Below are 20,274 nucleotides of genomic sequence, written 5' to 3' on the forward strand. Positions count from 1 at the left end.
CCAAATATCATGTCCATACCATACCATATACTACGTGATGTAGCCTATCATACCAAACTACTTTTGCAGAAACAGTTTTTTAATGACGACAACGTCTTCTGAGATAAGCTCTACAAGCTTTCATGAAGACGAAAGAGTGTTGCGTCGACAATAGAACCCTTGTTAGCACGTTGTGCTCGTCGACCCTCCGGCGTGTATATCTTTGTGCCGACACGCATAATCGGTCTAATATTCCGCTAAACGAAGCGGGACATCGTCGGAGGGGGGGGGGCTGGGAACGAGGAAGACAACGTGTTCTTAGCATGTTGCGAGGCGCCCCCTTCCATTCTGGCCGTTTGGCTTTCTCGCGTTCTTTTTGGGGTGGAAACTTGCCGAACAGGGGAGAGCGTAGCTCGTTTCCCAAGCTTTTACATTTCCACTCCATTCCACTGGCAGTTTCCCGACTCCCGGAATCAACGAGTCGCGCAGCTTGGCAACAGTTTAACGTGTCCCGCGCTTCGTGGAAGTGCATTTGCCTATTGTTCAGACCGGGGCTCGTCTTTCGCCGGGATTCGAAAGCGCGGACAATCCGCGTATCTACTCGCGTGTAAATTCCTCCCCGCCCCGCCCCGCCCCTTCCGCGATATTGGACCCATCTGCAGCCGTAATCGGCTCCGACAGATATTCGAATTTAACGCGTGCCACCTAACAACCGTAATCTTCTCCCTGCTGATGCTGATGCTGTCGCGGTTCATGCCCTGAAAACACAAATAAACACTTTTGACCTTGAAATACATGGTGGTCCTTCTAAGTATAAGGCCACCTAAATATCTCTTCAGGTTAGGTCAGTTGCAAAAAATCTTTGTTGCATATAATGTGCACGGTGTCAATGGACCAAATACCTGGCAAGAATATTTTTACCGAAGGTCATTCTTTTCGGAGTTATCAAGGACATCGTGACTGATCGAAAAATACATTTAGACATGTATAACAGCATGACCTTCAAATGACTTTGAAATAAATGACTAGAAATGACCTTGAAATGACCTTGAAATAACCTTGAAATGACTTTGAAGACCTTGAAGTAACCTTGAAATTACTAGAAATGACCTTGAAATGACCTTGAAATGACCTTGAAATAACCTTGAAATGACTTTGAAATTACCTTGAAGTGATCTTTAAATGACCGTCCCATCCGCGATATTGGACCCATCTGCAGCCGTAATCGGCTCCTACAGATATTCGAAGGAGACCTTATCCAAAAATAAAAATAACTTATAAATAATAGATTTCAAGGCTTAAAATTGAGGGAAGTATCAATTTCAAAAAAAAAAAGAAATGTCGGAAGCGGGAGTCGCACCAGCAACCTAACGATTACTAGTAAAAACTCGAATGGATAAGATGGTCAAAAGTCAAAAGTGCCTTTGGGCCGAATTGATTGGAAGGTAGTTATGGGGTAAAACAGGAAAACCAGTTTTTGGCCTATTTTCCCTAGTTAACGATGTTTAGAAATTCTGAGAAAAATCTGACACATGCCAAGGACCCAAACACATACTCTGCAATTGGTTCCAGATTTTTAAATTGAAAATCCTGCTTGTAAGAAAGCAAAAACTTAAAAAAATTCGAAAAAATGAAGATTTCACATGGTAGTTCTACAGTGACAACATTTATATTTTTACAGTACCGATATATTGTTCAAGAATGTTTTAATAATTTATGCATTATATGATAACTGAACGATAAGTAAATATTCTACGAAACACACTAACCACTGAAACTGGCTTTACGGCCTCTTTGTATCTCACTCTACTAAATACTTCTTTAACTCGGAACCCATTCAGAGGAAAGCGAACTGGAGCGAGAAAACAGTCGGTAATCCCAGGGTCTCTACTTTCCTCGATAGTGTTCGCGATAAGGTCTCGGACCCGCAACCAGCTCACCTATAGTTGCAAATCACCTAATCTCGTGTTACTGGACTAGGAAAGCTACACGGTGATTCTCCACTTCAAATGCTGTGCTCGAAGAAACGTAACAATTAATACAATACTGATTAATAGAATATTTGCATTATGGTGAAAATTGGCGCAAATTTTATTGTAATGGCGGAAACCCTGAGAAAACCATGAGAAAATCGTAGTCTTTTCCATTTATTTCCGTAAATAATGTTAATTTTGAAAAATACTTCAAATAAAAGTTGTAGGTCTCATCGAAATACACATTTTATGTCGTATTGATTTTTGTCATAAAGACAGTAGTTTTTGAGAAAAACGATATTAAATAAAGTGAATTAAAGTGAATAATTACCTATCATTTTTCTCAGCAAGTATAATCTTTAGGACAAAAATCAATACAATATGAAATGTGTATTTTGATGAGGTCTACAACTTTTATCTGAAGTATTTTTCAAAATTCCTATTATTTACGGAAGTAAATAAAAAAATATATACATTTTAAAAAATGACAGAGACCCCCGCCGAGTTATTTTGGGTCATAACAGCCAAAATAATAGGTTTACGTAAAAAATGTATATAACCTTTTTTGTAGAGCTTTTTGTGAGCTTCATTTTTTGTTCGAAACTTCTTTCTCTGAAATCAATATTTTCGAAAATATTTAGTAAGAACTGTCAAAACTTTGAAAGGGCCTGGGGGGCAAACGAGGCTTTGTCGCCAAAAATCCTTTTAGGGACTTTCTTCTGTAATCAAGGATTAGCTTTCGCAAAAACTGCAGCAAAATCGGAGGGTTATCGCTTTCGAAAGTACACCCCGAAATAGAAAATATTTTTAATAAATTAAAAATGATTCGACAGAATTTATCAATTCTTCTAATGTTTTTACTGTTTTAAATTACACCTATTTATGTTTGTTATAAATGCATAAAATCCACTGTCTATCAATAATAAATGACCAGACTATATGTAACATTTTAAATCATTCTATTCATATCTCTAGGATCTCCATAGTTTGCTGGTTAATTAATTATACTTCTTGCGTCGGAACGATATTCGGACATCTGTTGATGCTCGAATCGAAATCAGCGAGCTTAAACGTTTCTCCGATATCCGTTTTGATTTTAACGCATATTCGCGACTAAAACTGCAAACTGTTGTGCACTACTGATAAAGTGGGGATTATTCATACCCATCGGAAGGGGAATTGTGTGAACTAGAGTACATTGATGCGTCACCGATACGTTGTTCGAATGCATTGATTGTTCCGTTCGTTCATTACGTTATTCTTCGGTAAATGAATATTAAAAGACTGAAACGTATCTTGCTAACTTAACCCTTTTTAATACCCTACAAATTCACCGAGTACTGGACTCAGGGACAACTTTACTGCTACTCTTATTTTGAACAATTTTGTTTACTAATTATATTAAATATAGCTGTCTCAAACTTTGTTGCAAAAAAAAGTGTTTAGTGTGATTTTAATCAGAAAAATGCCACAAACAAGTTGGCGAAAGTCCCATAAAAAAATAATGAAAAATAAAGAAGTTTCGTAATTGGATTAGTAGTGGTTCACACCGATACACAGTGGCCCTAAATCGCAAAAAAACCGGCCGAAACCTCTAAACATACTTGAATGCACTCAAAAATTCGTACTCGGGGGTTTTCGGGGTCGCTGATTACGAATATGAAGTTGAAATTCCAAATAATAAAATGGCGGATCCAATATGGCGGACACATACATTAAGAAATGGTTAGGTCTGCTTGGAAAATGATCTTTATGGGGTTTTTGGGGTCACTGATCACGAATATGAACTGGGAAAATTGAAAAACAAAATGACCGACTAAAATTTAGACAAGAATTCGCATTAAATGTGTTTCGAGTGGTTGGTAGAAATGCCTTTCGTTATTTGGAACAACTGTGTTTGCTTGCATGCGTGTTTCGCGCCGACAAACTCTCCATGTGGTGCACACCGGGTCATGTAAATATGTTTGAATCCATTTCGAAATTTTATATATTTTTTTTATTCTTTGACAAAACAACGCGCTACGCGTTCAATTTAGTGCGACGGTCTCCAGTTTGCTTGGGATAAATGTTTCGTTTCGACAATTGTATTCCGTGCGCGAGATATTTTCCAAATAAATAAAAAAATAAGCTTTCCCGCGCGCGCGCGTATCGTATTTCCTGAAAAATGTGTCACTGTGTTTGTACATGTTACTATTCACGACCCCGTCAATTGTGGATATTCGAGTCGCGTGCATTTCTTCTTTTTTTTTTTATTCCGTTGCGCACATTTCCAGTTCGAAGTTTCGTAACTCAGACAATCGCGGTCTTCCCTCATTCCGTGTAGAAGCAACGCACTGTTTTATGGTTCGATATTTTCGAAAGTATGATGGCTATATTACTATATATACTGCGCACAGCGGCTTAAATTACTCTTCCCGATTTTTTATTTGTCATTACTAGACTGCGGATTTTATGGATTTGTGAGAAAAATGGCCACGTATAATTTGAAGCACAGAACGAATTAAGAAGATTAAAAGGACATCTGTGTATTAATTTCAGCTTAATAAAACGATTAAAAGATGAAAGAGAAATTTCTATTTGGCTCCTGTGTTTTGCAATCAATGCAAACATTTTTTATTTTGCATAGAGATCCGCAGTCTAGTCATTACTTAATACTGTCTGTCCATATTTTAAATCTTTTCTTAGTTAGACCAATTAGTGTTCTGTACAAATTAACAGTAATTCTCTATTCAATTAACAATGAATAAACGTCCAAATTTTTTCATTTGAAGTAAACAAATTTTTACTAGAAAGCTTCAACACTGTACACACAGTGTTGGGCAATAAATAAATTTATTTAGGTGAATAATTATTTAAATAAAATTTTAAATAACAAGGTATTTATTATTTGTGCAAGTCTAAATGAATTATTTAAAATAATACAGTTAATTGTTATTTACAAATAGAATTTCAATTATTATTTGTATTGACAAATAATAAATTAAATTGTATCTTTTTATTGAAAAGTTTGCTATAGCAGACAAAAAACGCGCACCTGTTCATTGTATAAAAAAAGTACACAAGAAATAAGAGAAGACCAAAAACTATTTATTTGATTTCCACCTCAATCCAAATAATAAATAATCTTCTTAAGATTAAGATGATTAGATTAAATAATCTATAAAATAAGAAATAATAATTTATTTAAATAAAAAGTTTTTGGTTTTATTTGCAATCAAAAACACACGTTTATTTATTATTTAAAATAAAATTTGCCCGACACTGGCTGTATACAATTATTAACTAATTTTTTGTTTAGTAAATTAAATAGTTATTGACTATATTTCATTGAATCTGGAGTCCACAATTTTTATACTTTATTTTGAAGTAGTCGAAGAAAACATTATGTAGTCGTTTGAAAGGATTATAATATAGTAAGAAATTGTAAGAACGTCGAAGCAATTACTAACGAAATTAGCGTAATTACGGAGAAATGAGATTTATAATGCGAAATGATACATTCTCGGAAGAGCAATAGCAACACGGTCGATTCACGGCCTACTTAATGAACGTGAAATTATTCGGACGCAGGACGGCAAAGCGATCGCGCTCGTTGCGTTTATTGAGTGGGATTGATGTGATAGAGTTCGTAACACGTGGATAATTTTCGAATGGGTGTGCATCCTGATACTACGGCTTGATCACCAATCGTCAATTTGCAATTGTTGGCCTATGACCTATTCCAGGCTAGTAGTACACAGTGAATGATATAGCAATCTCTCAACTGATACCTATGTATTTTCTAAACAATCTAAATTATAACTGTTGCATTATTGAATACTCTTTCCATTTTACTAGTTCGAGAGATGTTGGATTTTTCAAAATTATTTCAGCTCAGAGAATATACATTGTTTAGTTGCAATTAGAACATGTTAAATTATTGAGCCTTTCTCCTACGAAATTATGATGTATTTGGTATGTAATCCAGTAGATTTGTACTCGGAGAACCTGCAGATCCAAGTTTCGATCCTGTAGGATCAATGGTTCAGGAGTTATGGTTGTTTAAAGTTGAGCATTTTTCAGTGTTTTTCAGTGTGAAAATTAAATCAAATTACGCGCTATTTAGCCCAGTCAACGAAAAGTTGTACAGAGAAATGGAAGGAATACAATTTTTAACTTTGGGTCTTTGTTTGGACTAGCGAGGAGGTAAACATACTAAAAGTCTCCACTCCTAGGAGGTAAGCGGAGTGCAGGGGGGCACATAGAAGGTCCCCTTTTTCGGTTTTCGCGTATATCTCGGAAACTATGCGTCCTAGCGATAAGACCATTCTACACAAAATTGAAGCTGACAAAATGTGCCATAAGATTGATTCTATTCATTTTTTCGCTATCTCGTATAGTTTCCGAGACATCCGCGCTCAAAGTTCACTAATTGTGAAGTTAACTCTTCAGCACAATTAGTGAACTTTGAGCGCGGATATCTCGGAAACTATGCATCCTAGCGATAAGACCGTTCCATACAAATTTAAAGCTGACAAAATGTGCCATAAGATTGATTCTATTCAGTTTTTCGCTATCTCGTATAGTTTCCGAGACATCCGCGCTCAAAGTTCACTAATTGTGAAGTTAACTCTTCAGCACAATTAGTGAACTTTGAGCGCGGATATCTCGGAAACTATGCATCCTAGCGATGAGACCATTCCACACAAAATTAAAGCTGACAAAATGTGCCATAAGATCGATTCTATTCATTTTTTCGCTATCTCGTATAGTTTCCGAGACATCCGCGCTCAAAGTTCACTAATTGTGAAGTTAACTCTTCAGCACAATTAGTGAACTTTGAGCGCGGATATCTCGGAAACTATACATCCTAGCGATAAGATCATTCCATACAAAATTAAAGCTGACAAAATGTGCCATAAGATTGATTCTATTCATTTTTTCGCTATCTCGTATAGTTTCCGAGACATCCGCGCTCAAAGTTCACTAATTGTGAAGTTAACTCTTCAGCACAATTAGTGAACTTTGAGCACGGATATCTCGGAAACTATGCATCCTAGCGATAAGATCATTCCATACAAAATTAAAGCTGACAAAATGTGCCATAAGATTGATTCTATTCAGTTTTTCGCTATCTCGTATAGTTTCCGAGACATCCGCGCTCAAAGTTCACTAATAAAACTTGTATAAGCATTATGTAAAAGTATCACACACTTCATAATATAAAAAAATAAACGTTTTTTTGCTCTATGGGAAAATTACCCATTCATATCTTCATGTTTACTTGGCCCGCCGAGCCTAAACTTTTTACCATATCTGGCCCTTCCTAAAAAAAAGTTTGTCGACCCCTGCTCTAAACGAACTAAATTAGAACTGTTATATTGTTGAATACTCGTTTCTTTTTACTACTTTGAATCACGTTTGATTTTTCAAAATTATTTCAGCTCAGAGAATCTAAATTTCTTTAGTTGTAATTAGATCACACAATCTAGGATCATAAAATAAGATTATTTGATATGATATTTACTGCTTCGTCCATGAAGTTTTATTCTTTTTTTAAAAATGTCGTTTTTACCTTTTTCCTCACTAGTGTCTTCTGTTTCTGCGTTCCCTTTTAGATTCGACACCCATTTCATCAGGTCCAATTTGCTCTTCCCGGTTTCCATTTCCATCCGGAACTTTTTCAACCGCCTCAGCCATATCTTCGACTTACTCATTTCGCTTCTCTAAATTTGCGAAATCTCACGTCCCGTTATTTGGGTTACATTCGCTGGCACTTTTTCTCGTTCCGCGGGATTTGTACCTCCCGTTTCATTTTTCTAATTTTCCTCGGGTCCCATGTATATCTCGACCATCTTTTCGTTCTACAAGCTTTTTGCCGCGACATCTTTCTTTCCCGCTCTCTTCTCCGTAGAGTCACGGCATTATAATTCTTTTTTGTTCCGAGGAACGTGGAGAGCGCTGTATCTTTCGGCTTTTTCTTCTCGACAATCGTGTTCCGCCGACGCACTGACCCTGCACGAGGACCGAGAATAGTACGGGCAAGATAAAATTGTTGCCATTACATTTACCGAGTGGGTCACGACTGGTTAACAATCTAAGGAAAAGTGATACTTGTGGAGATTATTTGTTACGAAAATAAACGTGCGCACCGTTACTGTTTTCAGTTGCATCTACTCATTTTTGTCGTAAATGTATCAAATCCGCAGTGTAGTGATCGCACACACTTTAAATCAGAATAACTTTTTTATGAATGGACCAAACGACATCAATTTCTCTGCAAGACTAGAAGGATTAGTTCAGTAAATGACGTCTAAAAAATATGTTGGAAAAATTCATTTGGTCGGAATTGTGAAAATCAATAGAAAAAATTGATTTTTACGACTTTTTTTAGCCAATAACGAAAATTTCATAGATTTGTTTCGTCGGCTGGTATAAATTATATATGCTCCGAAAATTTCATTGAAATTGGTTAATTCGTTTACGAGTTATAAACGATCAAAAGTGGTAATTTCTAGTGTACCATAAAGTGGCAAGTTTTACCACTTTTGATCGTTTATAACTCGTGAACCAATTAACCAATTTCCATGAAATTTTCAGAGCGTATACAGTACTTGATTATAAATCATTTTTACTTGATAGGAATTAAACAAAATTTTGTAGACCCCCTGTATAAGTGTATGAAACATGATGAAACTGGTTTGATTAATATTTTCGAGATTCTGATTCCATTCCGCGTAATCGGGATTCCATAACGACGAATTCAATGCGAAATTATTTGTGATCTTCATATTTACAGAATACGCTTTTCCTGAACGGATGTAAATCCATTGCATTAATAAAATAATATGAGATTAACCTAACCTTATTCATTCGCGATATCTACACGAAAGTTTCTTGGAATTTGTATAAAATCGCAACGACCACAGTTCAAGTGTTGGGAAATGGTTGTATTATTTCCGGAAAACGTCGACGATAATATTTACCGATGTACTTGAATAACAAATGCAATATTAAATCGCGATCCATCGCAGAATTCTCATTCCCGTCCGATTATTATTTCCGTGATGCTCGATATTCGATTATATATTAATAAATTTATCGTGCTCGGAACGAAATTCAAAATTCGTCGAGGCGTACGAACAAGATGGCCGTAACGGAAATGAAAAATTTCGTAGTTACGTGCACATTTTAACAATGAATGGCTTAGTACGTTCCGGAATAAACGCGGAAGTATGAATTAATGTCACGAGAGTTTTGCATTATGCATTTTCCACTTAATCAAATGACAAAAATATTGGGTTGGCAAGAAAGTAATTTTGGTATTTTTAGGGTGAAGTGTTAAATCGAATTTTTTTTTTTCTTATATTTATTATTATGTGTATTTCTTTTTATTCTAATTTTTATTTTTATTTTTATTCTGTATTTATATATTGTTATATTTCTTTTTATTCTAATTGTTATTCTTATTTTCATTCTGTGTTTATTATTATATTTCTTTTTATTCTAATTTTTATTTTTATTCTGTATGTATATATTATTATATTTCTTTTTATTCTAATTTTTATTTTTCTTCTGTATTTATATATTGTTATATTCCTTTTTATTCTAATTTTTATTTTTATTTTTATTCTGTATTTATTATTATATTATATTTCTTTTTATTCTAATTTTTATTCTTATTTTTATTTTTATTTTTATTCTGTATTTATTCTTATATCTATTTTCTTTTATTATTATAACTATGTTTTATTCATTATTTAGTATTTATTCCTTTCGGCAAAAGATACATTAATTAATAAGTGAAAGCATGTAGAAAAATTAAAGGATTTTCGTAATTTCCAGTGTCGAAAATGTTCAATTTTGCGCCGCCTCAGGAAAAGTTTGTATCGTATTTAAGTTCCCGTGAATTCACATCAATTAAATGGAAATTATTTTATACTTTTTAGTGAATTATTTTAGTGCGTTTTTTCGAAGTCGGTTTAATGTTTTTTTTTATAATAGTATCGCGGTAAAATAATTTCCCTGGACAGAGACTAATGAATGTTTATTTAAACCTCAGCTTTGACAGATTGCTTCGTAAAGGTTTGAATTTCCACGAGAATTTTTAGTTCTAAAATGGGCAAGGAAGTTGTCACGTATTGCACGTTTGTTAACATGATTTTCAAGTATGGAGAAATTGTGTCGGGAAACGTGTGGCGGTGGATGCGGCTTAATATTTAACTAGACACGAATTCTACCGAGATTTCCCGGTCTCATATTTCTTGTGTTTTCATACCCGGGATTTCCGTTTCCGCTTTCGCCGTAGCCACAAAACGGTGCCATATGGACACTTGGAATGTCCAAGGAGCACGTAGATACGGGTTATGCGTCAGTCTCGGGAATTCCTTAGGGCGGTCGCCCTGCCAGCGAGAAAAATTCTTGAAAGGCTCATTGTCGGGATACGTTGTTTCGAAATTACCTTTACCGTTCGCATACCTGGATAGAGACGAACGGAAGCTCCAAGAATTGTGAAAACCCGGCTTAAATTCAAAGTTTCTTAATGTACAGGGTGGGTCTCGTAACGTGATGGGGTCATTCCATGCCAAATTGTACTCCATGTGAAATTAGGGCGGGTTTAAGTCATCAATTTGCCGGTTTCGAATTTTTTTAGAAATGGCAGACTTCAAATTTTTCAATTTTTGCCCATTTCAGCGAAAACGGGCCTCGCTTACGAATTTTTATCTCGGGAACTGTTTGTCCGATTGAGCTACATTTTTTTTTGTTTATTCGGAAAGGATTGGGCTATTACAAAATAATTTTTTCATCCTCGAAAATCAACTTTATAATGTCGAACAATTTAAGCAAATTCTTTTTTCGATGAGGGGCCGGAGTGATTAAAATTTTGACATTATTTTCGACATTATAAAGTTGATTTTCGAGGATGAAAAAATTGTTTCGTAATAGCCCAATCCTGTCTGAATAAACCAAAAAAAAATGTAGCCCAATCGGATAGACAGTTCCCGAGATAAAAATTCGTAAGCGAGGCCCGTTTTCGCCGGAATGGGCAAAAATTGAATACTTTGAAGACCTGCCATTTCGAAAAAAGTATAAGAGCTGAAATCAAAGTTGAAATGGGAGAGTTAAAATCGAAATTGAAATTATAGTTGAAATGGAAAAATTGAAATTGAAACTGAAGTTGAAGAGTTGATATTGAAATTGAAGATGAAATTGAAAAATTGATGTTAAAATTGAAATTAACGAATTTAAATTGAAAAATTGAAGTTGAAATTGCAGTTGAAGAGTTGATATTGAAATTGAAAAATTGAAATTGAAAAATTGAAATTGGAAAATTGAAATTGAAAAATTGAAATTGGAAAATTGAAATTGAAATGAAAGAGTAGAAACTGAAGTTGAAAAATTGACGTTGAAAATGAAATTGCAGATTTGGAATTAACGAATTGAAATTGAAACATTGAAGTTGAAGGGTTGATATTGAAATTAACGAATTGAAATTGAAAAATTGAAGTTGACATTGAAAAATTGACGTTGTAATTGAAATATTGAAGTTGAAATCAAACAGTTGAAATTGAAATTGAAAAATTGCCGTTGAAAATGAAATTGAAGATTTGAAATTAACGAATTGAAATTGAAAAATTGAAGTTGAAATTGAAAAATTGACGTTGTAATTGAAGGGTTCATATTGAAATTGAAAAATTGAAATTGAAAAATTGAAATTGAAAAATTGAAATTGAAAAATTGAAATTGAAAAATTGAAATTGAAAAATTGAAATTGAAAAATTGAAATTGAGGAGTTGAAATTGAAAAATTGAAGTTGAAATGAAAGAGTAGAAATTGAAGTTGAAAAATTGACGTTGAAAATGAAATTGTAGATTTGGAATTAACGAATTGAAATTGAAAAATTGAAGTTGAAGGGTTGATATTGAAATTAACGAATTGAAATTGAAAAATTGAAGTTGAAATTGAAGCTAATACATTAATTACTTCAGAAAAGTTACATGATTTCAGTTCTTGATCGTGTTGGGTCCCTCTCAATCGCGGGTCCTCGGTGCATAGCATCCGCCGCACCCCCCAGATGGCCGGCCCTGAATAGAACGAAGAAATCCGCAGGATAATTTGAAAAGCTTATTTACAGACTGATCTATGGCGACAGTTTCTAACGAGTAAAAATTTGTCGGTTCCGAGTCAGCGTGGTGGGGTTCTGAATAGGGTATGAAAATGGTGGAATTAAGGACGTGGCAACAGCAACCAGCGTTTCCCGTCTTGCCAGCGTTCATTCAAAGTCCGCGTAAAATTCGCGACAGTGTAGTACGCGGACTATTCCGTAAATGCGAAAAAATAAAAAAAACCGAGGAGACACCCCGAAATGCGAGAGACAGACGGTCGGAGACGGTGCGCTGTTGAAGTCCACGCTCTGGCAGTACGGGGCGAAAATGAAATTAAGAAACTACGGTCGAGTCGGGCTGGCTTGGTCCGCGGAGCATATTACATTTTCCCCGCAGGAGGAGGTACGTTACCACCGACGCGCGACGCGACGCTATCCTGGTGCACGGCCCCGGAGATATATTGTAATAGCCCCGCGGGAACGTCCTTAAAAGTCGTTGAATTTACATCTCGGTGGAGGGGGCGCCAAATGCCGCGAAATAAAGCGCATCTTGCACGTCGGCCAATTGTCCTCGAGACATTCGTTTTCGTCTTCGTAACCCGGGCTCCGTTGTATTTCTTTCCGGCCCTGCCTCGCGTCGCTGAATCGACCTCGTGCTCGTATTTTGGCTCTTCGATCGATCTCAAACCGTCTCACATAAAGTCGAATTCGACGTTGGTAAGGTCTCTAGAATAAGGTTTCAGTATTAATTACTGTATCCGAAATAATAATCAAAATTTGTGCCTTTCTTCTATAAATTATTACGTGTTTGGTATGTAATCCAGTAGATTTGTACCCGGAGAACCTGCAGATCAAGTTTCGATCCTGTAGGATCAATGGTTCAGGAGTTATGGTTGCTTAAAGTTGAGGATTTTTCTCTCATTCGTCAAAAACACTGAAAATGCTCAATTTTAAGCAACCATAACTCCTGAACCATTGATCCTACAGGATCGAAACTTCGATCTTCAGCGCTTTGCGTTCTTAAACACTCTCTGAAACAGCGTTCATTATCGATTTTCAATTGTTTCAAGGGAATTTGTTGAAATTCTTACACATTTTCTGCCTGAAACATTTTCGTTAATAACTCCTGCACAAAGCCGCGTAGAACATTTCCGCAAAGGGAAAACTGATTCGAAATGACCTTGGGAATCGTCGTATTTAAAGAAATCTGAAATTTCCGCGGCACCTTGTACAGTCTCTAAGGTTCGAACAAGTAACCGACACACACAGATCGATGAAACCCAGATTCCCCATAACGTCCTTTGAAAGTTCGCGTAGTTCGCTAGCTGCGGAGAGCGTAGGCAACGTTGGCCGAGGTATTCAGCGTAAAACATGAATGCTTCGACCGCGCGACTCAGAGCATTTGCATAATTAGCGGAGATTTTGTCCGGGTCGTAATGAAGTTCGCGTTACAGTTCGTGAATCTGGGAGGGATGTTCTTCTCGTGCGCCCTACTGAATTATTTCGCCGCCGCGCGGAATGATACACCAAGGACCCCGGGTGGTCCTACATCGCTGCTAAAAACACCCTTTGAGTGATAACTTTATTTAGTTACAGAGCAGCAGCAGCCGCGTCGGAACTTCGCCCGTCCCCCGATGCACCCTGCACCTGTAGCTCATTAATTGCGACACCGACATTTATACCGCGGATGAAGTTGCAAAAATATTCGGCCACGGAAGAATGCTGGATATCCTCGAGGCCCCAGTAACCACGAGCTTGCGCTCTCTCCATTGTTTGTTAAATAAATTTCCGCGAACCATTCTCCCCGGAGGGCGGCGGAATTTCAAACTTTTATTTAGCACGGCCGCCGTAATTCAGTGTGTTTTGAATTTCGGAATTTAATGCCGCGTTCCGGAAACGAACGCGTTACAAACTGTCTGCTCGGGCGCAGGCATTTCGCGCGCGGGTTAATAAAAATCCTGGCTTGTGAAAATTAACGAGACCTTAATTCACAAACTTCGCCCCACTTTTTCTCCGAATTTTCTCGCCGTTCGTTAGAATTTATAGGAAATGTTTTGCGCAATCTGACGAACTTCAAGGAAGTGGAACAAAATTGAATCTTATTTAATAATTAATATATATTCATTTTATTCGACCAAGAAGCAATGAAAGTAAGGAGACCATTTATACGTTCTCTGTTACTTTAACAGGGTTTTATGGTGTTTCGAGAATTCCTCGCCCCCGAGAACGAATCCTATCTCTCAAGGAGAAGCTCTTCTGGTTCAACGACCGGACAATGCTTCGATTTCACGCTCCACGGAATCACGCCGGTGATTGTTTCTATTTGTTGTGGTTCCTGCTGTTTTTATGTATGAGCAAATATCGGAAGATGGTCGTGAGAGGTTCTAGGCGCGCCACCCCGGATAATGGAATTGCTGAATAGATTAAGTCCTCTTCGTTCGTGTTGGTTCACTTCCAACCACGACTGGACAGCATCGAAATGAACGACTCGTACCGGTTCTAAAATAATTGGAATATGATGTTCACACCGTGTATTACTTTTATCAAATAAATCTTCAACCCTGTCTGCTTTTATACTGTTTTATACTCGTCTGTAGGTAATACTACATATTCGTATTGCGTGGGAGAATTACCTTGGAATTTTCGCGAATTTTCAAACTGAATTATACGTTTTTCACTCCCGGCATCTTTGTTGCGTTGGGTATTAAATGAATCATTCGCGTTTCTTATTCGGAGTAGGTTACCTACATTTCTTTTTACGCCGAGATGGTTAGTTCAGGGCCATTAACTATTTCATAATGTCGATATTGTGTTTTGCCTCATGTAATAAAGGGTGAGGCACCTAAGACTTCAACCGAAAATATCTCCGTTGTTTTTAGTAATACAAGAAAAAATGTTTCCAGCAGAAAATGTGTAAGTATTTTACAGAGAGTGTTTAAGAACGCAAAGAGCTGAAGATCCAAGTTTCGATCCTGTAGGATCAATGGTTCAGGAGTTATGGTTGCTTAAAGTTGAGGATTTTTCTCTTATCCGTCAAAAACACTGAAAATGCTCAATTTTAAGCAGCCATAACTCCTGAACCATTGATCCTACACGATCGAAACTTCGATCTTCAGTTCTTTGCGTTCTTAAACACTCTCTGAAAAAGAAAGCTTGCAAGTATAAGTCTCGCGTTCGCCAATCAGCCCTTAAAACGTTGAATTTGCATGAGGATCCTCGTTTATCGATAATTCAAATAACAGTCGAGACAAGGTAGTCTTCTTATTGTTTTATAGCAAACCAAATGTTCTCGTAGTTGAACATCCTTGGATGGAAAGCAGTGGCAGTCCCTTAGGTACTGACCTTGAACACGTGTTTGCACGGTAAACCTTTTCTGTTTTCTCACACGGAAGGGATTCGCGAGCGGGCGCGCGGCCAGCCTCGGTGGGAAAAGATTCGCGAGGAGAGGAGACGCCGAGGATCACGGGGCTGGTTTTCCCCTCGATTTTATTTCGACCTCTTTAGAACTTTGTCGTTGATTTGCCCCGGGCCGGTATCCTCTTTTTGCCACCGTTTTTTTCTCTGTCTTTCCGTTTCTTCTGGTACTTTCGTTCCATTCGGTCGGGTTCCGCTGTGGTTCTATAGTCTGCGAACTACGTCGCGTCGATCGTCCATATATCGAGCTCTCTCTCTCGGTGTTCCACGAGGCCGATAGTGCACTCTGCTCTTGTGCACTTCTGACGAACAGTCACGGTTCGATTCTTCTCTTCTTGTTTCCTCTTCGTCGATGGCGGGACAGACCCCGGATACAGTGGAGAATTTTCCTGTCCCATTTGTCGGCGCTGCTACAAAGACCGTATTAGGAGAGGATTTCACGAGCCCCTTGATTCGCCGTCCGGGAAATGTCACCGGAGTGATTAATTTTCCGCGATTTCTGGGACTTCCGGACCGATATCGAGTTTGATTAACTACGGTCAACGGTGAGAATTCGTTTCTTTTTTGCGAACTGTCTTTCGTTTAATAATTCTTCCTCCCTTCTTTTAATTCCGTTATTTCAATCATCTGGTTTTCATTTGTTAAGAGTTTTGGTTCCACCTCTAGTTTCCCCTTCTGCCACGCTTCCATCGCGGTTTTTAGCCAATAACGATAATTTTAAAGATGTGTTTGGTCAACTGGTATAAATTATATATGCTCCGAAAATTTCATTGAAATTGGTTGAATGGTTCACGAGTTATAAACGATCAAAAGTGGTAATTTTTAGTGTACCATAAAGTGGCGAGTTTTACCATTTTTGATCGTTTATAACTCGTGAACCAATTAACAAATGTCAATGAAATTTCCGGAGCGTATATAATTTATACAAATTGACAATTTTCGTTATTGACCCAGCTAAAAAGTTGTAAAAATCAATTTTTACTATTTTTTTAGTTGGTACTATAACGAAAATTCAAAAGATGTGTTTTGTCAACTGGTATAAATTATATATGCTCCGAATATTTCATTGAAATTGCTTAATTGGTTTACGAGTTATAATCGATCAAAAGTGGTAAAAATTGCTACTTTATGTTACACTAAAAATTACCACTTTTGATCGTTTATAACGCGTGAACCAATTAACCAATTTGAATGAAATTTCCGGAGCGTATATAATTTATACAAGTTGACCAAACACGTCTTTGAAATTTTCGGTATTATCCCAGCTAAAAAATTTTTTAAAATATCTCGTTAACTATTAGATTTAGGAAGAATTCAATACTCCATTGAGTATATTTCCTTGTACGTCCTAAATCTAATAGTTAACGAGATATTTTAAAAGTTTTATAGCTGGGGGCCAATAACGAAAATTTCAAAGACGTGGAAACGTTCACGACATAAAAATTGTCTTCCCATTTAAATAAATTGAACATTGAACTTCTAAATACATTGCTTCTTCTTCTTCTTCTGCACATTGAAATTCTACAAAGGACTCGCTAGTTAAGAACATTCGTGTGAAGCTTGTGAAAATAGAATTGGAAAATTTACCGTTTCATTGCGCCTCCCCGCGCGAACGAACGTGCACGAACATTTCTCCGTATTTTCAAAACGTCTCTTTACAAAGTGCAAACGTGTATCCCAGTTCTACTGCCACTTCGTCGTCTCCGCTACTTTCAAACCTTCATGCTTGGCTCGTAAATGTTTCGAGAAGTTTTTCTTTACATTCCGAGAATGTGTTACAAGTTTCTGAATGTACAAGCTGGCTGCGCGGAAGCACTTCCGTTGTTTTGTAACACACGGAAAGAAAAACTTGCAACTAAATGTAGATATTCGAACGTTTCGAGGAACGTTTCTGTGTACCGTTTAGCTTATGGAAAAGTTAAAATATCGACGTCGATAGCAAATATACAGGGTGTTCGTTTCAACCCCTCGCCGTATATAAACGAATGGGACTCGTCGTGAAGATTTGATCAAAGAGTCTGACAAATATGAATGTTACGCGTTTCTTTTTCGGCGACATAAAATTTGATTCATTTGTAATGAATAGACTGCAGAAGTTTATGCAATTTGTATCTAGAACAAGGTTTCAGTATTAGTTACTTTGGCGGAAAAATAATGATAGGTTTATATCAGTTTTATTATTTTTTTAATAATAAATCTATAAATTATTATGTGTTTGGTATGCAATCCAGTAGATTTGTACCCTGAGAACCTGCAGATCGAAGTTTCGATCCTGTAGGATCAATGGTTCAGGAGTTATAGTTGCTTAAAGTTGAGCATTTTTCAGTTTCAGGCCGCTTACCTGTCAAAAACAGTGAAAAAGCTCAATTTTAAGCAACCACAACTCCTGAACCGTTGATCCTACAGGATCGAAACTTCATTTAGCGATTTTCAAGGTAATTGTGCAAATTCTTACACATGTTCGAATAGTATTCGGTCGCGATCGACGTCACAGGACAGAACCAAGAATCGGCTTGGATTGCGACTTTAACTGGACATTCTATTTAATCATTTTTTCGTACTATAGTCGCAGAAATAATTCACGTGCTCGAGTTAAAATTAACACCCTGTATCGTCGGACTCATTCGCGCGATCTACCGTGTATGCAGAACATTTTTAAATTTACTGCGTCTGTTCAACCAATTAATGTAGTTTATAGCCGGATTTATATTTGATTGTGTTATTTCAGCAAATGTACACGCTCGCTATGGGCGTTTCAGATTTGCGCATACTGATTCGGCAAATATAACGCTATCTATTTGTCTGCAAACAATGGAATTTTTAATCTCGCATTGGCAGTAACATTCCTCAATTTGATTTATGAAAAATATACATACGGAAACCGTGAACCAGTTAAAATAGACAACATAAACAAGATAACGAAAAACTGAATGGAATCAATCTTGTGGCACATTTTGTCAGCTTTAATTTAGAATAAAATGGTCTTAAAACGCCAGGACGCATAGTTTCCGAGATATCCGCTCTCAAAGTGTACTAATTGTGCTGAAGAGTTAGCTAGTCAAATAAGGGAAAAACTTGAACTTTGAGAGCGTATATCTCGGAAACTATGCGAGATAGCGAAAAACTGAATGGAATCAATCTTGTGGCATATTTCGTCAGCTTTAAATTTGTATAGAATGGTCTTAACGCTAGGACGCATAGTTTCTGAGATATCCGCGCTCAAAGTTCAAATTTTTGCCTTATTTGGCTAGCTAACTCTTCAGCACAATTAGTGCACTTTGAGCGCGGATATCTCGGAAACTATGCAAGATAGCGAAAAACTCAACTGAATCAATCTGGTGGCACAATTTGTCAGCTTTAATTTTGTATGGAATGGTCTTGTCGCCAGGACGCATAGTTTCCGAGATATCCGCACTCAAAGTTCAAATTTTTGCCTTATTTGGCTAGCTAACTCTTTAGCAGAATTAGTGCACTTTGAGCGCGGATATCTCGAGAACTATGCGTCCTAGGGAAAAACTGAATGAAATCAATCTTGTGGCATATTTCGTCAGCTTTAAATTTGTGTAGAATGGTATTACCGCTGGGACGCATAGTTTCCGAGATATAAGCGGAAACCCGAAAAAAGGGACCTCCTCACCTCCCAGGAGTGGAGACTTTTAGTATGTTCTTTATGTTCCTTCCATTTCCCTCTACAGCTTTTCGTTGACCGGACTACTTCAAAATGGAACTGTTAGCCTCGGTGGCCACCGTCGCGGTAGTGCCCCGTGATATCGGTCAAAGAAACGGACCCGTAGCGACGAGAATGAAATGATGAGGTTAAAACGACATCGGAAAGCCACACTCGCTAATTGAATCGCAGCTCTTTTCCCGTCGATGTTTAATCTCGGAACAGAGCGAGAGAGAGGGGGAGAGAGAGAAAATGAGGGAGAGAGAGAGAGAGAGAGATGCAGAGAGAGCTTCATCTCAGCGAGGGAGCTTCCTAATCCTTGCATTATCCAGCGTGTCTACGGTCTTGGCTGTGTCGTCCTTTCAGGCTCTTATCCCGGTACTGGTGGAACAGAGCGTTTCATAAATCCTGCCGGCAGAGATAAGTGCCCCCTGAACGTCTTGCGTCCGGGGTTTCGTCGTGCCGGTGTGCTCGACGAGCAGACGACCAGTCGTCGAGGAGGAGCCCGGTTGGTGTTTTGGGATGGTTAATTCGTGCGGTACGTACCGGGCGTTCTTAATCAGAAACTCCAATTTTCGGAGGCGCGAGCGCTGCGGGTTTGCGGATTCGCCGATAAGACGAAACTTGGGGACTGGACCCTGTTAGGCACACGAGACACACTGGCGCGCGTGTTCGCCTAATAGCGTGACGGCGACGAGGCGTTTCGCGCGCTAACTCGATTAAGCAAACAACAACTTTGATCGGAACCAATCAAATTTTCCGTACTCGCTCCCGGCGAATTGAATTCGCGGGGGCGGCGCTACTTGTCTGGCATTACCCCGGTTTTACGCGAGTTCTGAACGGGCGCACGCTGGTGTGTTTCGGTTTTCCAATTCGATTCGACCCGCTTGTTTCCGGCCGGTGTTCCGGTATCAGTTTCCGCCGCGCGCCCCATTTGCTCGGGTTGCGTCCAACTTTCCCCCGACGCAACTTCATTGACGTGTATATTGACTCTGCTGAAAGTTCGCCACGACGATGATGACGCCGCCGCCGGGGTCAACGGCTCTCGTGATCTGCCAAATTTCACGGACTCGACGCGCTCCCCGCGATCGTTGTTTAATTTCGAGCTACCATTTCCAAAACTCCGCCGCGGCCGCGCCGACGGTATAATTTCATTT

At 38.0% G+C, this 20,274-nt stretch overlaps 1 protein-coding gene across 4 annotated transcripts in view; it reads left to right on the forward strand.

Moving 5' to 3' along the window:
• The window catches only part of LOC143217609 (uncharacterized), a 380,663-nt gene that overhangs the window by 17,165 nt on the left and 343,224 nt on the right, over window positions 1-20,274 (forward strand). The gene's annotated exons all lie outside the window — the stretch shown is intronic.

Source organism: Lasioglossum baleicum, chromosome 17, assembly GCF_051020765.1.
Source record: "Lasioglossum baleicum chromosome 17, iyLasBale1, whole genome shotgun sequence".
NCBI classification, from domain to species: domain Eukaryota; kingdom Metazoa; phylum Arthropoda; class Insecta; order Hymenoptera; family Halictidae; genus Lasioglossum; species Lasioglossum baleicum.